The sequence below is a fragment of the Oryx dammah genome, unplaced genomic scaffold (genome assembly GCF_014754425.2).
Source record: "Oryx dammah isolate SB20612 unplaced genomic scaffold, SCBI_Odam_1.1 HiC_scaffold_27, whole genome shotgun sequence".
Lineage (NCBI taxonomy): Eukaryota > Metazoa > Chordata > Mammalia > Artiodactyla > Bovidae > Oryx > Oryx dammah.
In genome coordinates, this window is record NW_024070211.1 from 108,401,524 (window position 1) to 108,419,364 (window position 17,841).

The following is a 17,841-nucleotide window of genomic DNA, read 5'->3' on the forward strand; positions in this document are numbered from 1 at the left end:
AAGCGAAAAGCAAAGGAGAAAAGGAAAGATATAAGCATGTGAATGCAGAGTTCCAAAGAATAGCAAGGAGAGATAAGAAAGCTTTCCTCAGTGATCAATGCAAAGAAATCAAGGAAAACAACAGAATGGGAAAGACTAGAGATCTCTTCAAGAAAATTAGAGATACCAAGGGAACATTTCATGCAAAGATGGGCTCGATAAAGGACAGAAATGGTATGGACCTAACAGAAGCAGAAGATATTAAGAAGAGGTGGCAAGAATACACAGAAGAACTGTCCAAAAAAGATCTTCATGACCCGGATAATCACAATGGTGTGATCACTCATCTAGAGCCGAACATCCTGGAATGTGAAGTCAAGTGGGCCTTAGAAAGCATCACTACGAACAAAGCTAGTGGAGGTGATAGAATTCCAGTTGAGCTCTTTCAAATCCTAAAAGATGATGCTGTGAAAGTGCTGCACTCAATATGCCAGCAAATTTGGAAAACTCAGCAGTGGCCACAGGACTGGAAAAGGTCAGTTTTCATTCCAATCCCAAAGAAAGGCAATGCCAAAGAATGCTCAAACTACCACACCAATTGCACTCATTTCACACGCTAGTAAACTAATACTAAAAATTCTCCAAGCCAGGCTTCAGCAATACGTGAACCGTGAACTTCCAGATGTTCAAGCTGGTTTTAGAAAAGGCAGAGGAACTAGAGATCAAATTGCCAACATCTGCTGGATCATCGAAAAAGCAAGAGCATTTCAGAAAAACAACTATTTCTGCTTTATTGACTATGCCAAAGCCTTTGACTGTGTGGATCACAATAAACTGTGGAAAATTCTGAAAGAGATGGGAATACTGGACCACCTGACCTGCCTCTTGAGAAACCTATATGCAGGTCAGGAAGCAGCAGTTAGAACTGGACATGGAACAACAGACTGGTTCCAAATAGGAAAAGAAGTACGTCAAAGCTGTGTATTGTCACCCTGCTTATTTAACTTACATGCAGAGTACATCATGAGAAACACTGGGCTGGAAGAAGCACAAGCTGGAATCAAGATTGCTGGGAGAAATATCAATAACCTCAGATATGCAGATGACACCACCCTTATGGCAGAAAGTGAAGAGGAACTAAAAAGCCTCTTGATGAAAGTGAAAGAGGAGAGTGAAAAAGTTGGCTTAAAGCTCAACATTCAGAAAACGAAGATCATGGCATCCGGTCCCATCACTTCATGGGAAATAGATGGGGGAAACAGTGGAAACAGTGTCAGATTTTGTTTTTCTGGGCTCCAAAATCTCTGCAGATGGTGACTGCACCCATGAAATTAAAAGACGCTTACTCCTTAGAAGAAAAGTTATGACCAACCTAGATAGTATATTCAAAAGCAGAGACATTACTTTGCCAACAAAGGTCCGTCTAGTCAAGGCTGTGGTTTTTCCAGTGGTCATGTATGGATGTGAGAGTTGGACTGTGAAGAAAGCTGAGCGCCAAAGAATTGATGCTTTTGAACAGTGGTGTTGGAGAAGACTCTTGAGAGTCCCTTGGACTGCAAGGAGATCCAGCCAGTCCATTCTGAAGGAGATCAGCCCTGGGTGTTCTTTGGAAGGAATGATGCTAAAGCTGAAACTCCAGTACTTTGACCACCCCTCAGCGAAGAGTTGACTCATTGGAAGAGACTCTGTTGCTGGGAAAGACTGAGGGCAGGAGGAGAAGGGGACGACAGAGGATGAGATGGCTGGATAGCATCAGCGACTCGATGGATGTGAGTTTGAGTGAACCCCAGGAGTTGGTGATGGACAGGGAGGCCTGGCGTGCTACAATTCATGGGGTCACAAAGAGTCAGACACTACTGAGCGACTGAACTGAAGTGAACTGAACTGATAGTGTGTTCTACTTATAGAAGATGACTTTACGTGATAGATCCTGAACTCCTCTGGCTTTGGGTTTTTCTTTCTTTTGAAGCAGGTGAAAGACCTGGACGTGTGGTTATATACACATTAAAAGGAATAACCTGTCTCAACCTGGATAAGCAGTGTTTTCAGAATTGAAAAAATATAGAATCAAAAGAAAAATCAAAGTACATAATGTTGAAGTTAAGAAAATAAGACTGAAAGAAGAGGCAAAATTCCAAGAAAAACTTCTTAATGTCGAAGAATTTCTTTTAGCCATGTGATGCCAGCTCTTTCACCTGTCACTCATTTTAGTTGCTGCTATTTACTTACTTTAGTTACTGATCTGTGACAGTACTTGTATACATACTTGTATGGGTTATCATAGTATTGTGAACTTTTAGAGAAATTTGTATACTATTTATATTTCATAGGTTAAGATAATTGAAGGAGAATTGGGAATTATTCTCATTGCACTGCTTTTATTACATCTTAGTTTATGCTCAGTCCTTAAGGCAATTGACTGTACTTTCTGAATGGAAATGTCAGGACATTGGCAGAGTTTCCCTAGGATGGCTATTCTGAACCTCAGTATGTGAGCAAGCTGTGTTATGAACTAGTGTTTATGTTTAGTGGAAAGGAATTTTTAATAAGTAAACGCTTTATCATTTTGGCTTCCCTGGTGGCTCAGATGGTAAAGCGTCTGCCTCCAATGCAGGAGACCCGGGTTCGATTTCCTGGGTCAGGGAGATCCCCTGGAGAAGGAAATGGCAATCCACTCCAGCACTCTTGCCTGGAAAATCCCATGGACGGAGGAGCCTGATAGGCTACAGTCCATAGGGTCGCAAAGAGTCGGACACGACTAAGTGACTTCACTTTTACCATTTTATCTTTTCAGTAACCCATGTGAAAGTCCCAAAAGGGTATGGCTTGTCTGATGTGTGTTTGTTTTAAGTGAATTGCTGTATGTGAAATAGAGGATGAAGGGCGAGGGGGAAATGCAGAAGAGGGTTGCCCTGTGAATGGTTTCATAAATGATTAACAGTGCAGACAGGAAAAAAATAAGGAACAGCTACCTTTTAGAGTCATCTTATCTCTCTTTTCTGCGCTCTTCTTTCTTTTCCTAGGTATTGGGTCCATACCTAGCCTTCTGAGGACACTGAACATGTTTCCAACCAAAAATAGGACATATATGAATTAAAAACAACAAATGTATGCAGTAGGCAGTTCTGGAAAATACAACTTGTATATTAGTGTGTTGAAGTTCTGAAGACATTTTGATAGTTTATAAAATATTAATGCAGAATTTTTGATGACTATATATGTATTAAGAAAATTCAAGACATATGATCTCTGCCAGTTGTCATCCATTTCTTCCCTAAATCTTACATTAAAAAAATTTTTTTTTAAATTTCCTATAAGGCCTTGCTTTCAACTGTCATTAAGGAAGGTTCTGGTTTTATATTACTCTTGAGTTTTGTATTACTCTTCAGGACAATTGGCTTTTCTTTTCTTTTTTAAAACTAAATAGATGGTATTATCCTTAAGGAATGGATTCTTAATAGTGGGGTTTTCTGACTTGGTCAGTAACTGTATGGGTGATACTGTGTATATTCCTGGGATCATCCTTTCAACAGTAAGCTGTGTGGGGTACTTCTCAGGTAGTGACTCATCCAATGGCTGATATCTTTGGGAGAACCATCTGTTGGATACAGTGGTCAAGGTTTGGGGGAAAAAAAAGTCCATGCTGCCATAGCTGTTTCCTCTACTAAGAGTTCTTCACATGCTACAAAAGACTATGATATAAATTATCACAGAAACATTCTTTATTGGTTTGTGTCATATCTTTTTTAAACCTCAGGAAGAATTTTAAAACAATTATAGATATTATGTTGGAGAACTAACTCATGTATGTGAAACTTGCCTCGCTGTAAATTATGGGTTTTTAAAAATTGAAATATATTGACATACAATACTATGTTAGTTTCAGGTATACTACCTAGTGATTTGATATTTGTATACATTATGAAATGATCACCATGATAAGTCTAGTAACCATCTGTCCCTGTTCAAAGTTATTGCAATATTATTGACCATATTCCTTGTGCTGTACATCCTCATGGCTTATTTACTTTTATAACTGGTGGATTGTATCTCTCAATCCCCTCCAACTATTTTGCCCACCCCATCCCCCCTCCACTTGGGCAACTACCCGTGTGTTCTCTGTGTCTATGGGTCCTTTTTCGTTTTGTTTTTTTAGACTCCGCTTATAAACGAAGTCATATGGTGGTTTGTCTTTCTCTCTGTAACTTATTTCACTTAGCATAATATTCTCTAGATCTATCCATGTTGTCTAAAATGGTTGTACTTTTTTTTCACTTAGCATAATATTCTCTAGATCTATCCATGTTGTCTAAAATGGTTGTAGTTTTTTTCACTTAGCATAATATTCTGTAGATTTATCCATGTTGTCTAAAATGGTTGTACTTTTTTTTTTAGTGGCTGAGTACTATTCCATTACATATATTTCCCACATCGTCTTTATCCATTCATCCATACCTTGGCTATTGTATTTAATGCTGCGATGAACATTGGGTGCATGTATCTTTTCCAGTTAGTGATTTTGTTTTCTTCAGGTAAATACCCAAAGTGAAATTGCTGGATCATGTGGCAGTTCTACTTTTAATTTTTTGAGAAACCTCCACACCATTTTCCATAGCAGTTGCACCAACTTACAATCCCATCAACAGTGTCCAAGGGAGGGATATAGAGACATCCTTGCCAACATTTGTTATTTGTTGCCTTTTTGATGATAGTCATCTGACACATGGGAGGTGGTATTTCATTGTGGTTGGTGTAGATTGTATTTTAAAATAACAATGCCATTTCAGTCTTTCAAAATACTTTTGTAGACACCTTTACATTTGCTTGAGAAGATATTCCTTTTTGCTTTAGAACATAGGAAGTATGGGGATATGATTTATATGAGGATATGATTTATATGAGGATATGATTTATATGAGGATATGATTTCCCTGTCTCCACTCCCCAACCTGGAGTAGTATGAGGATGCCCCAATCCATTCAGTTTAACCAACGGTTATTGAAGACTTACTGTACTGATACTAGGTCTATAGGGACAAGAAGAAAACCACCTCTGTTCCCAAGGAATTTACTTTTACAAGCAAGTCTGATAGGATAGATCGGCACATGTGGTTTTGCCATGTATCTATGTGTACATTAATTCATTCCTAGTCCCTTAAAATTGTAAACTTTTCCCCCTTTATCATATTCTACATTATATCTAAATTGTACACCCTCTGCTTGCCTGACACATTGTGAATGTAGATTACTTATACCTAGCGACCAAAGTGCACCTGGACTTTGACACTGTGTTCCTCAGACCCTATTAGACTTTTAAACCCCTCTTGAAGAAGTCTTTGTTGGCAAAGTAACGTCTCTGCTTTTCAATATGCTATCTAGGTTGGTTATAACTTTCCTTCCAAGGAGTAAGCATCTTTTAATTTCATGGGTGCAGTCACCATCTGCAGTGATTTTGGAGCCCAAAAAAATAAAGTCTGACACTGTTTCCACTGTTTCCCCATCTATTTGCCATGAAGTGATGAGACAAGATGCCATGATCTTCATTTTCTGAATGAGCTTTAAGCCAACTTTTTCACTCTCCTCTTTCACTTTCATCAAGAGGCTTTTTAGTTCCTCTTCATTTTCTGCCATAAGGGTGGTGTCATCTGCATATCTGAGGTTATTGGTATTTCTTCCGGCAATCTTGATTCCAGCTTGTGCTTCTTCCAGTTCAGTGTTTCTCATGATATACTCTGCATAGAAGTTAAATAAGCAGGGTGACAATATACAGCCTTGACGTACTCCTTTTCCTATTTGGAACCAGTCTGTTGTTCCATGTCCAGTTCTAACTGCTGCTTCCTGATCTGCATATAGGTTTCTCAAGAGGCAGGTCAGGTGGTCTGGTATTCCCATCTCTTTCAGAATTTTCCACAGTTTATTGTGATCCACACAGTCAAAGGCTTTGGCATAGTCAATAAAGTAGAGATAGATGTTTTTCTGGAACTCTCTTGCTTTTTCCATGATCCATTGGATGTTGGCAATTTGATCTCTGGTTCCTCTGCCTTTTCTAAAACCAGCTTGAACATCTGGAATTTCACAGTTCACATTTTTCTGAAGCCTGGCTTGGAGAATTTTGAACATTACTTTACTAGCATGTGAGATGAGTGCAATTGTGTGGTAGTTTGAGCATTCTTTGGCATTGCCTTTCTTTGGGATTGGAATGAAAACTGACCTTTTCCAGTCCTGTGGCCACTGCTGAGTTTTCCAAATTTGCTGGCATGTTGAGTGCAGCACTTTCACAGCATCATCTTATAAGATTTGAAATAGCTCAACTGGATTCCATCACCTCCACTAGCTTGTATGGATGTGAGAGTTGGACTGTGAAGAAAGCTGAGCACCGAAGAATTGATGCTTTTGAACTGTGGTGTTGAAGAAGACTCTTGAGAGTCCCTTGGACTGCAGGGAGATCCAGCCAGTCCACTCTGAAGGAGATCAGCCCTGGGATTTCTTTGGAAGGAATGATGCTAAAGCTGAAACTCCAGTACTTTGGCCACCTCATGCAAAGCGTTGACTCATTGGAAAAGACTCTGATGCTGGGAAGGATTGAGGGCAGGAGGAAAAGGGGATGACAGAGGATAAGATGGCTGGATGGCATCACTGACTCGATGGACTTGAGTCTGAGTGAACTCCGGGAGTTGTTGATGGACGGGAAGGCCTGGCGTGCTGCAATTCATGGGGTAATTAGGAGTCGGACACGACTGAGCGACTGAACTGAACGTTCAGAAGAAGTCTGGCAGAAGTGATATGAAAGGCTGAATATGGAGATCTGCTGTGGAACAAGCCGCATGAACAGATCACGCCATATTGTTTGCTCTTATATAGACTTGCCATCGGAGAAGGCAATGGCACCCCACTCCAGTACTCTTGCCTGGAAAATCCCATGGACGGAGGAGCCTGGTAGGCTGCAGTCCATGCTAAGGGTTGGACACAACTGAGCAACTTCACTTTCACTTTTCACTTTGTTGCATTGGAGAAGGAAATGGCAACCCACTCCAGTGTTCTTGCCTGGAGAATCCCAGGGACGGGGGAGCCTGGTGGGAGGCTGTCTATGGGGTCGCACAGGGTCGGACACGACTGAAGCGACTTAACAGCAGCAGTAGCAGCAGATTTGCCATTAAAGCACGTCATAAGAGGTGGAGCCAATAGAAGCAGTCTTCTCTTGGAGCAATTGGACATTTCTTTGAGCCATTTCCTGATATCTCTTCATCTTGACATGATGTGATTAGTAACTGTTCCTTCTCCACCTCATGCTCCAACTGTTACCCCATCACCATCAGCCCAGCAAACGTAAATATGGAATAAGCATTCCTTTACCTGGTATTAATGTTTTTATTACATAGAAGGGGCTTAAATCTTGCCAGAAAGTAAAGCTATTCCATAGTAAGCCATCTTGATTTTGTGATGGATGTTTTGTAACTTTGACCTATGTAATATGTGGTATAATACAATGCCACAGTCAAGAATAGGCGTGAGCCAGTCTGCTGGACCAGATGGAGTCTTGGTTCTGCCATTTATCGCATGTGTGACATAAGTTACCTTCTCTTTGCCTGTTTCCTTATCTGTAAAATTAGATGATGATTGGATCTACTTAAGAGCCTTATTGGGCTTCCCTGGTGGCTCAGCTGATCAAGAACCCACCTGCCAGTGCAGGAGACACAAGAGATGCAGGTTCAGTCCCCCGGTGGGGAAGATCCCCTGGAGAAGGAAAAGACAACCCACTCCAGTATTCTTTCATGGAGAATTCCATGGACAGAGGATCCTGGCAGGCTACAGTCCATGGGGTTGCAAAGAGTCGAACATGACTGAGCGTGCACTTACACACACACACAAGAGCCTTATTATTAAAATTGAATGAATAATGCCTAGTCCATAGTTTACACTCATTTTAAATGATAATGTAAAAAGAAAATAAACAACTCTGTGCAAGAAGTTATCTCTTTCAGGATCCTAGAGGGGATCCCAGGGAAGTAGATTTAAGCTGTCCCATGCAGTAGAACCTTGAGACCTCTGCTGCCTTCATCTTGGTGTGCTGAAAAGTACTCATCACGTGACAAGGACCACAGCCCCCAGGACTGGCCATGCTCAGTGCCCTATTAAAGGTTTAGGTGAGAGAAAATTCAGGGATGTGCATGGAAATCGCTAATGTGGATTGAGTATTTGCTAAAGTTTAAGTATGTACTCATTCCTTTATTCCTCACATAACCTTATGGGGCAGATGAAGAAACTGAGGTACAGAAACGTGAAGTTATTTGTTTAAGTTCTTATAGAAGATTATGTGGTGGGACTGTCATTTGAACTCAGGCCATCTTTATCCAGAGCTTTTAGTCTGAACTGGCCCCCTTCAGAAATGCTTTTGTGAATTACACAAATGCTTTGGTGTGTTGCCATCCACTTCTGTTAGGGATCATTATAGGCAGAAGCCTGATGAAATCTGTCACTGTGGATATTATAAGCATATCTATATATTGGGTGTCACACAGCATCTTCCTCATGAGGACTCCTAGGAGAAATTCGTCTCATTTCTTAATAATGAGAATTCATAAATTCCCTGAGCAAATTACTCTGCCTTTATTTCCTCGACCTTGTAAACTTTACCCTTCTGAGTTGATCCCTTGTTGTTGTTGTTCAGATGCTCAGTTGTGTCCCACTGTTTGCAACTGCATGGACTGCAGCACGCCAGGCGTCCCTGTCCTTCACCATCTCCTGGAGCTTGATCAAACTCATGTCCATTGAGTCGGTGATGCCATCCAACCATCTCATCCTCTGTCGTCCCCTTCTCCTCCTGCCCTCAATCTTTGCCAGCATCAGGGTCTTTTCTAACGAGTCAGCTCTTCGCATCAGGTGGCCAAAGTATTGGAGCTTCAGCTTCAGCATCAGTCCTTCCAATGAATATTCAGGATTGATTTCCTTTGGGATGGACTGGTTGAATCTCCTTGCAATCCAAGGGACTTTCAAGAGTCTTCTCCAACACCACAGTTCAAAGGTATCAATTCTTTAGCACTCAGCCTTTTTTATGGTCCAACTCTCACATCCATACACGAAAAAAAACCATAGCTTTGACTAGATGGACATTTGTCAGCAAAGTAAGGTCTCTGCTTTTTAAAATGCTGTCTTGGTTTGTCAGAGCTTTTCTTCCAAGAAGTTGATCACTGGAAAGCTAATAATCATGTTTGTAACCCACCTTTGATTTATCATAATGATTTTGTCACCCTTGCCTTCAATCTGTCACTAATTTTCTTTTTAATTTCATTCCACATTTAAAAGTCATTTTTTGCTTCATATTACACATGCACATGGAAGACATTCAAATGGTATAGAAGAGCATAAAGATGAAAAGCTCCTTCCGTCTACCCTCCACTAATTCCTTCCCTCAGTTTTTTAAGTACTTCTTGTGTGTATGGAAGATATTTTATGCACAAATAGCATGCTGCTGCTGCTGAGTCACTTCAGTCGTGTCCAACTCTGTGTGACCCCATAGACGGCAGCCCACCAGGCTCCCCTGTCCATGGGGTTTTCCAGGCAAGCGTACTGGAGTGGGGTGCCATTGTCTTTTCCATACATGTGCACTATTTTAAATAATAGCATCAAGCTAATATATATTGTCAATCACGTTACTTTAAAATTTCTATTTTAATTAGTGAAATTATCATAAGATGTATAAATGAAGGAAAGATTAATACTAACTCCCACTACCATTTCCCATCTCTCCAACGTATGCAATGTCATCACTCCTCCTGGTACCTAATGTTACTCTAATACTATCTTACTATATTGTCTGTTTTTTTTTTTTTCTAAAAAGTCCCTTGAGCTGTGAACTCTTTGCCTGGCTTGTTCATTATAACGTCCCTGGTGCCTGGCGCAATAATTAGTACAGCCTGAGCATCAACATAGAGTTAAGACAAACACCCACATGCGAGAACATTTAGATGAAGAGCTGAATGCCCTTTTCTTTGTATGGAATATGCTCGTAAAGAGCCAGAGTGAAACCTGAGTCTTGCCTTGTGGCGTGAAGTCAAGAAAACAGCTTTTGTTCTGTTTAATGGAGGAGAAAAGTCAGATGGGATAAGAATGTGGACGTGCTCTGCTTGGAGTGAGCATATGCTTTCTATTGCTAGTACAACTGTCAGGGCATGGAGATCTTTATCCTTGTGCATGGACAATGTGTGAAAAAGAAATGAAAATTCTGTATGTGTATACATGGCTGGCTCAGAAATTCACTCAGCAAAACATTCAATGCATCTATTAAGCAGCCTTTCTGTGTGAAGTACCGGGTTGGTTTCTAAGGACACTTCAGTCAGATTATGGCTTCTGCCCTTAAGACTTCTACATTTAAGGGAATCTAGAACCTCACCTTCCTCCCTTCCCTCCACCCCTCCCCCCAGATAAAGGAGTTTTGAGAGACCCTCCTCTTTATGTTACCACATGCTGGCCAGCTATCATCTAGTGAGTTCCCCACCCCCTACTTTCTAACCATCTCTGCCTGTTAGACTGTTACTGGTGATATTTTCACCTGTAACTAATAATGCCTCATCATAGGAAAGCTTTTCTCTGATTTTCTTTTCTTCTCCTCTGAGGGGTGTGATTGGAACAAATCTAAAATTGTTTATCTGAATGTTCTTAGACTATGTTCTAACCTCTGTAACAAATATGAACCAAACATACGGTAAGGAAAAATTTGTTCATAATATATCTTGACCCTTATCTGTGACTTTTGAAACATGTTCATAAAAAGGAAGTCTTTGACTAGCCTGTGTTCTCTGTGAGTAAAACCGTACCTATGTTGTCATTATCTTTGGGTGTCCACTTTTTCTAGAGATTTCACAAAGAGTCTTCACCATCACGTTATTTTTTTTCATTATTTCATTTTTGCTTCAGTTTTGTTCTGAAGCCATTTGAAAGAAAAATTTATCCCTGCCATTTTTTTTCTTAATAGGTAAGTTTGTTGCATGGTGGGAAAAAAATTTGACCTAGAAGCAGTTACAAAACTGACCACTTCTGTCCTACAGTATATGCTTGGATCCTTTGAAATTTGATGTTGAATGATAGAGGTGTAATAATTAGAACTGTCTCCTGATTTTCATGTAACTGAATAAAGAAATAATGTGTTTAAATATGTGAATGCTCAGTGATCCAGTCATGTCCAACTGTTTTCAACCCCATGAACTGTAGCCCACCTGACTGCTCTCTCCACGGGACTATCCTGGCAAGAATACTGGAATCGGTTGCCATTTCCTCCTCCCAGCCTAGGGATAGAACCCGTGTCCTTCAGCGCCTGCACTGACAGGAGGATTCTTTACACTGTGCCACCTGAAAGTGAAAGCCCCCCAAAAGTGAAAGTGCTAGTCACTCAGTTGTGTCCAACTCTTTGCAACCCCATGGACTGTAGCCTGCCAGGCTCCTCTATCCATGGGATTCTCCAGGCAAGAATACTGGAGTGGGTAGTCATTCCCTTCTTCAGGGGATCTTCCTGACCCAGCAACTGAACCTAGGTCTCCTGCATTGCAGGCGAATTCTTTACCATCTGAGCCAACTGAGAAGCCCCTAAATAAATCTGTAGGGGATTCCTATCTGGAATGGAGGTAGGGGTCAAGGATCCTATGCAGTCAGGGCAGTCTGAGTTGCTTTGCCGCATCAGCAGCTCTGGGGTATCTATATCCTGAGAGAAGGCAGATGTGACTCAAGAAGAAAAGGGAAAAGGAGAAACTAAATCAAATTCAAGTATAGTTGTATCACAACAGTGAACGTTCTAGGAAAATGCTTATTTAAAATTTCTATCATTAATATCCTTAATTATGGTTTTGAAGTGAAATAAAGATTAAAAAGTCATTTCAGTTAAGCATGTAAGATTACCTGCTAGACTATCAGCTGGAGAATCGTGATGCCTATTAATTCTAAATAATTTCCCAAGTACTAAATGCATTATTTGTAGACAGGCCATAATTTATAAGTTATGGGCAGTGAGTGAAAAGGAGGACAGTGCTCCCCATTTTTCATCCCTGACAAAATCTTTCTCCACATTTAAGGTTTCAGGAAGACACTTGACAGTTCTTACCTACTGCTTGTATTTCCAGTTATTCTTTAGTTCAGAGGGTTATTGTTTCCCTAGAGTGAATTTAATCCCAACATTTTCACTCCACAGATTTAGAGTTAGATTTTGTCTTTCTTGCATGCATTCAGGGCATGCAGCACAAAGTTACTGGGAATATTTAGCTGAGAATTACTAGCACCTTTGAAAACCAGAATCCCTGTGGAGAGCCAGTACACAAAGTAACAAGATGGGATGCAACACAAATGTCTGCAAAGATTGCTACATGCAGCCATGCTTGATGGAAAATGTTACATTCACAGTGCCTTTGGGGTTATTTTTTTCTATCTTTTTGGATTACATTGCTAAAGATCAATGGATATAGATTTTAGATTATTTTTAACCAAAAGATTTATGCAAATTGATTGACTTACAGTTATATTGCTGTCTTTTACATAAGAATATTCTGTTCTCTAATAAAACAGTTGGCAACACATCAGGACAGATTATTACAGTCAACAGATTCTCAGTAATAATTATTTTTGGCTGAGATCTTTGAGTCTCGGTGTACCATTCAATGCTTTATTTTTAAAAAATGAATGCAATTGCTCATAGTCCTATAAACCTGACTTTGGGGTTCTTTTATTTTTTGCTAATTAAAATATGTTTTTTCTTACCAACTTAAATCATTTTGTAGCCAATACATTTCACATACTTCATTATGTTTTATATTATATTAAAAGGCTTCTGGATTCTATACAGTGGTTTCTTTCAGCCAGTTGTTGTTTAGCCGCTAAGTCACGTCTGACTCTGGGAAACCATGGACTGTAGCCCAGCAGGCTTCTCTGTCCATGGGATTTCCTAGGCAAGAATACTGGAGTGGGTTGCCATTGCCTCCTCTAGGGAATCTTCCCAACTCAGAGGTCAAACCCTGCTGCTGCTGCTGCTAAGTCGCTTCAGTCGTGTCCGACTCTGTGCGACCCCATAGACGGCAGCCCACCAGGCTCCCCCGTCCCTGGGATTCTCCAGGCAAGAACACTGGAGTGGGTTGCCCTTTCCTTCTCCAATGCATGAAAGTGAAAAGTGAAAGTGAAGTCGCTCAGTCGCGTCCAACCCTCAGCAACCCCATGGACTGCAGCCTACGATTGGTGTATCAAAGAATAACTAGTACAATAATCAGCTCCTCTGCCCATGGGATTTTCCAGGCAAGAGTACTGGAGTGGGGTGCCATCGCCTTCTCCAGGTCAAACCCTAGGTTCCTGTTATTGGCAGATGCCCTAGTGGCAGGTGTAAAACCTTTCAGTAAGAACGCTCCAGACCTTTCCTAACAGTGAGCTTTGTCAGGCTCACAAGCGCAGCTGCAGACCACTGAGGGGAGGGCGTATCCCTGTTCTGCTGACGGGACTGGTTTTCTGAGTGAAGTGGCTATTGTGCTCTGGTGGCCTGTGGAGGTTTCCTACCACGCTTTTCAGGATCCAACCCACTCCTCCTCTTGAGCACTCTGGTGCTTTCTCCCTTGTCTTTCTTCCGTCTCCCTATACTAAACATGAACTATCCATCCCGTGCTCTGGATGGCTTTTGCCACATGAAGTAAAAGTTATCAGAGACTCGAGTGTGTTTGTTTCCTCTTTATATAAAATTCCCCTACTCCTGCTAGCTGTTGGGCATTTTTTTTCCTATCCTTTTCTAATCTGATCTCAGCAGATAAAAGACACCACTGTATTATTGGCCCAGCCCTGATTACTCTGGGTCATCATTGATTCCTTTCTGTGTCCCAGATAAGGGAAGCAGAGTAAGCAAAAACACGGATGCTTGCTGCGTGAGCTTCTGTTAATGAAGCAGGTATTGGAGCCCTTATCTCTCAATGTGCTCTATCCAAGATAGTTGGTGAGGTCCTCTCATAGTTCTGTCCCATGTGGGAGGCAGACAGGTAAAGAGATATTTGTAGCAAGGTGGATTATGTTTCTTGTGAAAGGAATATGCATGAACTTCTATGAAGCATGTTTGAGCAAAACCATGAAGTTACATGTGACTTGAACATAAGGCTTGCATTTGTTTTTGGTGGGGCCTTGTGGGCAAAGAGATAGAGATTTTAAAAGCTAGGTTGAAGCCAGGTCATAAATGGCCTCGAAAGTAGGGAGCTTGGGCTTCATTGAGTAATTGGTGTGGAATCATCAGATGTTTCTCAAAAGCAGAATAGCAAGTGAACCTGAATTCCTAGATTGTTTTCTAACTTTCTCCTAGACTTTGCATTTGTATCCATAAGCATTTCAAAAGCTCCTCAAGGTCAGCACCAAGCTCATGCTCTTCCTTTCCTCTTTACTCCTCCTGTGGCATTCCCCGTCTTATTTATGGGCATTACTATCTGCAGCAGTCAATCAAGCTGGAGATCTTGGGGTCATCTTCACTTCCTCTTTATCTCCTACTCGATGGTCAGCAAGATAGCATATGCCAGTGACTGTTTCTGTGACCTGGCTCTCTAGTTCATCTCCTGCTCTCCACTTTCAATTCTACTCTTTTATCAAGTTTAGCACTGTTAACTTGTACTAGTTATTCTTTGATACACCAAGATTAGGTAAATTATTTTAGATAATTGCTTCAGCAATAATCAGTATATTAAGAATTCACAGGATGGGTTCTATACACCATTGAAATCTCTCCTTGACTTTATATGTCCCATGGTGTTCCTTTTTATGATATTAGTTAAGCTTAGCTTTGGTGCATATAGCTAATAATAATCATAATAGTGGCTTAAATAAGGAAAAAGTTTATTTCTCATGTAAAATAAGTCTGGAGGGAGGCAGGCAGTTGGCATCTGAAATGATGGCCCCATCATTTAGGATACAGGGATATTCTATCTTTTTGCTCCAGGATGCTAATACATAGCTTCTATCTTGAAGATTACTTCCTGTTACAAAATGGCTGCTGAAACTCCAGCCATCACTTCAGTGAAACAATTTCCCCAAAGAAGGAGAGCTGAATAGGTAAAAAGTTGTTTGCCAGCTGAGTCATCTCTCATTACGTAGCCTTTATGAACATCTCACATACCATTTTACTTCATAGATCAGAACTGAGACACACAGCTAGTACTTAGCTGCAAGAAAGCTGAGAAGTATCTCTTTGTTTATTTAAGAGACAATGTGCTCAATTTAAAATTGGCCTTCTACCACTAAGGAAGAAATGGGAGAGTAACATTGGTATAAGCAAGTGCTCAGGATAGATAAAACTGTCTTTGTAATGGGCAGAATAAGCCTATTATCACTGGTCCTATTGGGTGTCTCTTTCATGTCCAAGATACCTGTGCTATATGGTTGCCATTCTGGAAAGTATCTTTACTAAAATAAACAGTAAAATCACCAAGCTAGTGTGACTTTCTACTCCCCTACTTGTCAAGTTATGTGAGGTACTTAGAACCTTAACACCATTCTTCACAGAGAGGTGGGAACATGCAGAGCAGATGAAGCAGGTGGAGACAAACTGCTTTTTTGCAGAATTCCTCACTTGGCACGTTATTTGCTGTAGGCTTTGTAGGGGCTTCCCTGGTGGCTCAGACGGTAAAGCGTCTGCCTGCAATGCGGGAGACCCGGGTTCAGTTCCTGAGTCGGGAAGATCCCCTGGAGGAGGACGTGGCAATCCACTCCAGCACTCTTGCCTGGAAAATCCCATGGATGGAGGAGCCTGATGGGCTACAGTCCATGGGGTCGCAAAGAGTTGGACACGACTGAGCGACTTCACTGTCTTTCACTTTGTAGGTTTCAGCAGCTTACCTCAGTGCAGTAGTTTTAATCCTGCAGATCTGAATCACCCAGGGAACTTATAACATAACTGAGCCCAGTACACATAACTGGTCACTAACTGCCACCCCTCACAAACATTCTGTCTTATGACCTAGTAAGTCTGGAATTGATACCAGGAGTCCATAGGTTAAAAAATAAAAGTGATTCTGATTATTTCCCTCATGTAATTGCAGCATTTGATTAACAGAGCTTATTCCCTTTAACGTATTTCCCAGAAATAACAGCCACTGCATTAAGTCATCTGCTTCGGGATTATTCTGAAACATAAAATGGGAAATTGTCATAAGAGGTCTGGATCAACATATGTGATTGTATGAGGAGAATGGGTGGTGTAGGAACAATAGATTTTATTTTAAAGACCAGAATGATTAAATACATGGGTCAAGCAGACAGTATTGAAAAATTAAGTATTTATCATGTAGTATCTTCAGTGTAAAAAACACAGCTTCACAATTCTGATTATACTCCTAGTTTGATGTCTTCAATGAATTGACTTCTGTATTACTTACTTGTTGTTGTCTTCTGTTATCACAGTATGTTGTGATGCAGGTCATCTAAGGAATAAAATCAGTGACTTCCATTCCTAAGATGTTTTTTCTTTTAAAATTATTGCTTCTCTCATATTGGCAAAACCAATACAGAATTGTAAAGTAAAATAAAAAATAAATAAATTTAAAAATAAAAATAAATAAATAAATAAAATTATTGCTTCTATATATCTTCAGTTTCATAAAACCTAGTACAATAATCGTCATGGCCATTTTTTAGAGCAGAGAATGGAAACAGAAAATCTCACTATTTTTACAGCTGACAACGTGTCAATTTAAATGAGGAAGCAGGTCCATGCAGTAAAACATTGAATTTATCTGCAGTTTTTTTTTTTTTCATTCTCTAACTTTCCCAAGAATGCCACCCTTGCTGAAGATCTGGGTCTCTGTAACTGTCCCTCCCCCATCATTACATCACTCCCATTTCAGTGCTCTTTTCAGCAAAGTCCTAAATGGAATTAGCCAGGACCATCCCTAAGGATGCAACTTTAATGCTCACAAAAATGACCTACAGACTGATAGATTTGGGAAGCAGTGGTAAAGTTATTACCAGTTAAAAGCTGAACATACCCCAGTGTTCATTGCAGCATTATTTACAATAGCCAGGACATGGAAGCAACCTAGATATCCAACAGATGAATGGATAAAGAAGGTGTGGTACATAAATACAATGGAATATTACTCAGCCATAAAAAGGAGCAAATTCAAATCAGTTCTTGTGAGGTAGGTGAACTTAGATCCTGGGACACAAAGTGAAGTAAGTCAGAAAGGGAAAAACAGATATGGTATATTAATGCATACATGTGGAGTCTAGAAAATTGTTCTGATGAAACTATTTACAGAGAAGAAATAGAGACATAGATGTAGAGAACAGATTAGTGGCCACAGTGGGGAAGAAGAGGGTAAGAGAGATTGAGAAAGTACCATTGACAATATGCGCACTATCATATGTAAAATAGATAACCTGGTGGAAAGTTGTAGTATAACACTGGGAGCCCCACCTGCAGCACCGTGATGGCCTAGAGGGGTGGGATAGGGAGAGGAGGGAGGCTCAACAGGGAGGGGATATATATATATATATGCACACAATTATGACTGATTTGCATTGATGTATCCCTTTCATGCTGGATTTTCTCTTCTGAGCCTTCACCATATATAACATAGTACATATTTTTCCTTATTTGTCTTCTTTACAGTATCCTCCACCAGAAAATAAACTCTGCAGAAACAGTGATTTTCTGTTAGTTTTGTTCACTCCTAAATCCCTAGTCCCTAGGATACGACCTGGCACAGAGCAGGTGCTGGATAAGTGAATGTTATTGCAGGATAAATAATAAGAATATACCCGGCATTTAATTGTCTCAGCAGTTTATTTTTATACCACTATTAAAGTGGTGTTATTTAGAGAAATATAAACCTAAACTAAGGAAATCCATAGTACAGCTGATCTTCCC

The 17,841-nt window shown here is 40.4% G+C and overlaps 1 protein-coding gene and 1 non-coding gene across 4 annotated transcripts in view; both read left to right on the top strand.

Moving 5' to 3' along the window:
- Nucleotides 1–17,841, top strand: part of CERS6 (ceramide synthase 6) — a 314,768-nt gene that overhangs the window by 196,919 nt on the left and 100,008 nt on the right. The window lies entirely within an intron of this gene.
- Nucleotides 2,552–2,625, top strand: TRNAW-CCA. The gene has a single exon. It is a non-coding gene; the product is annotated as a tRNA-Trp (tRNA).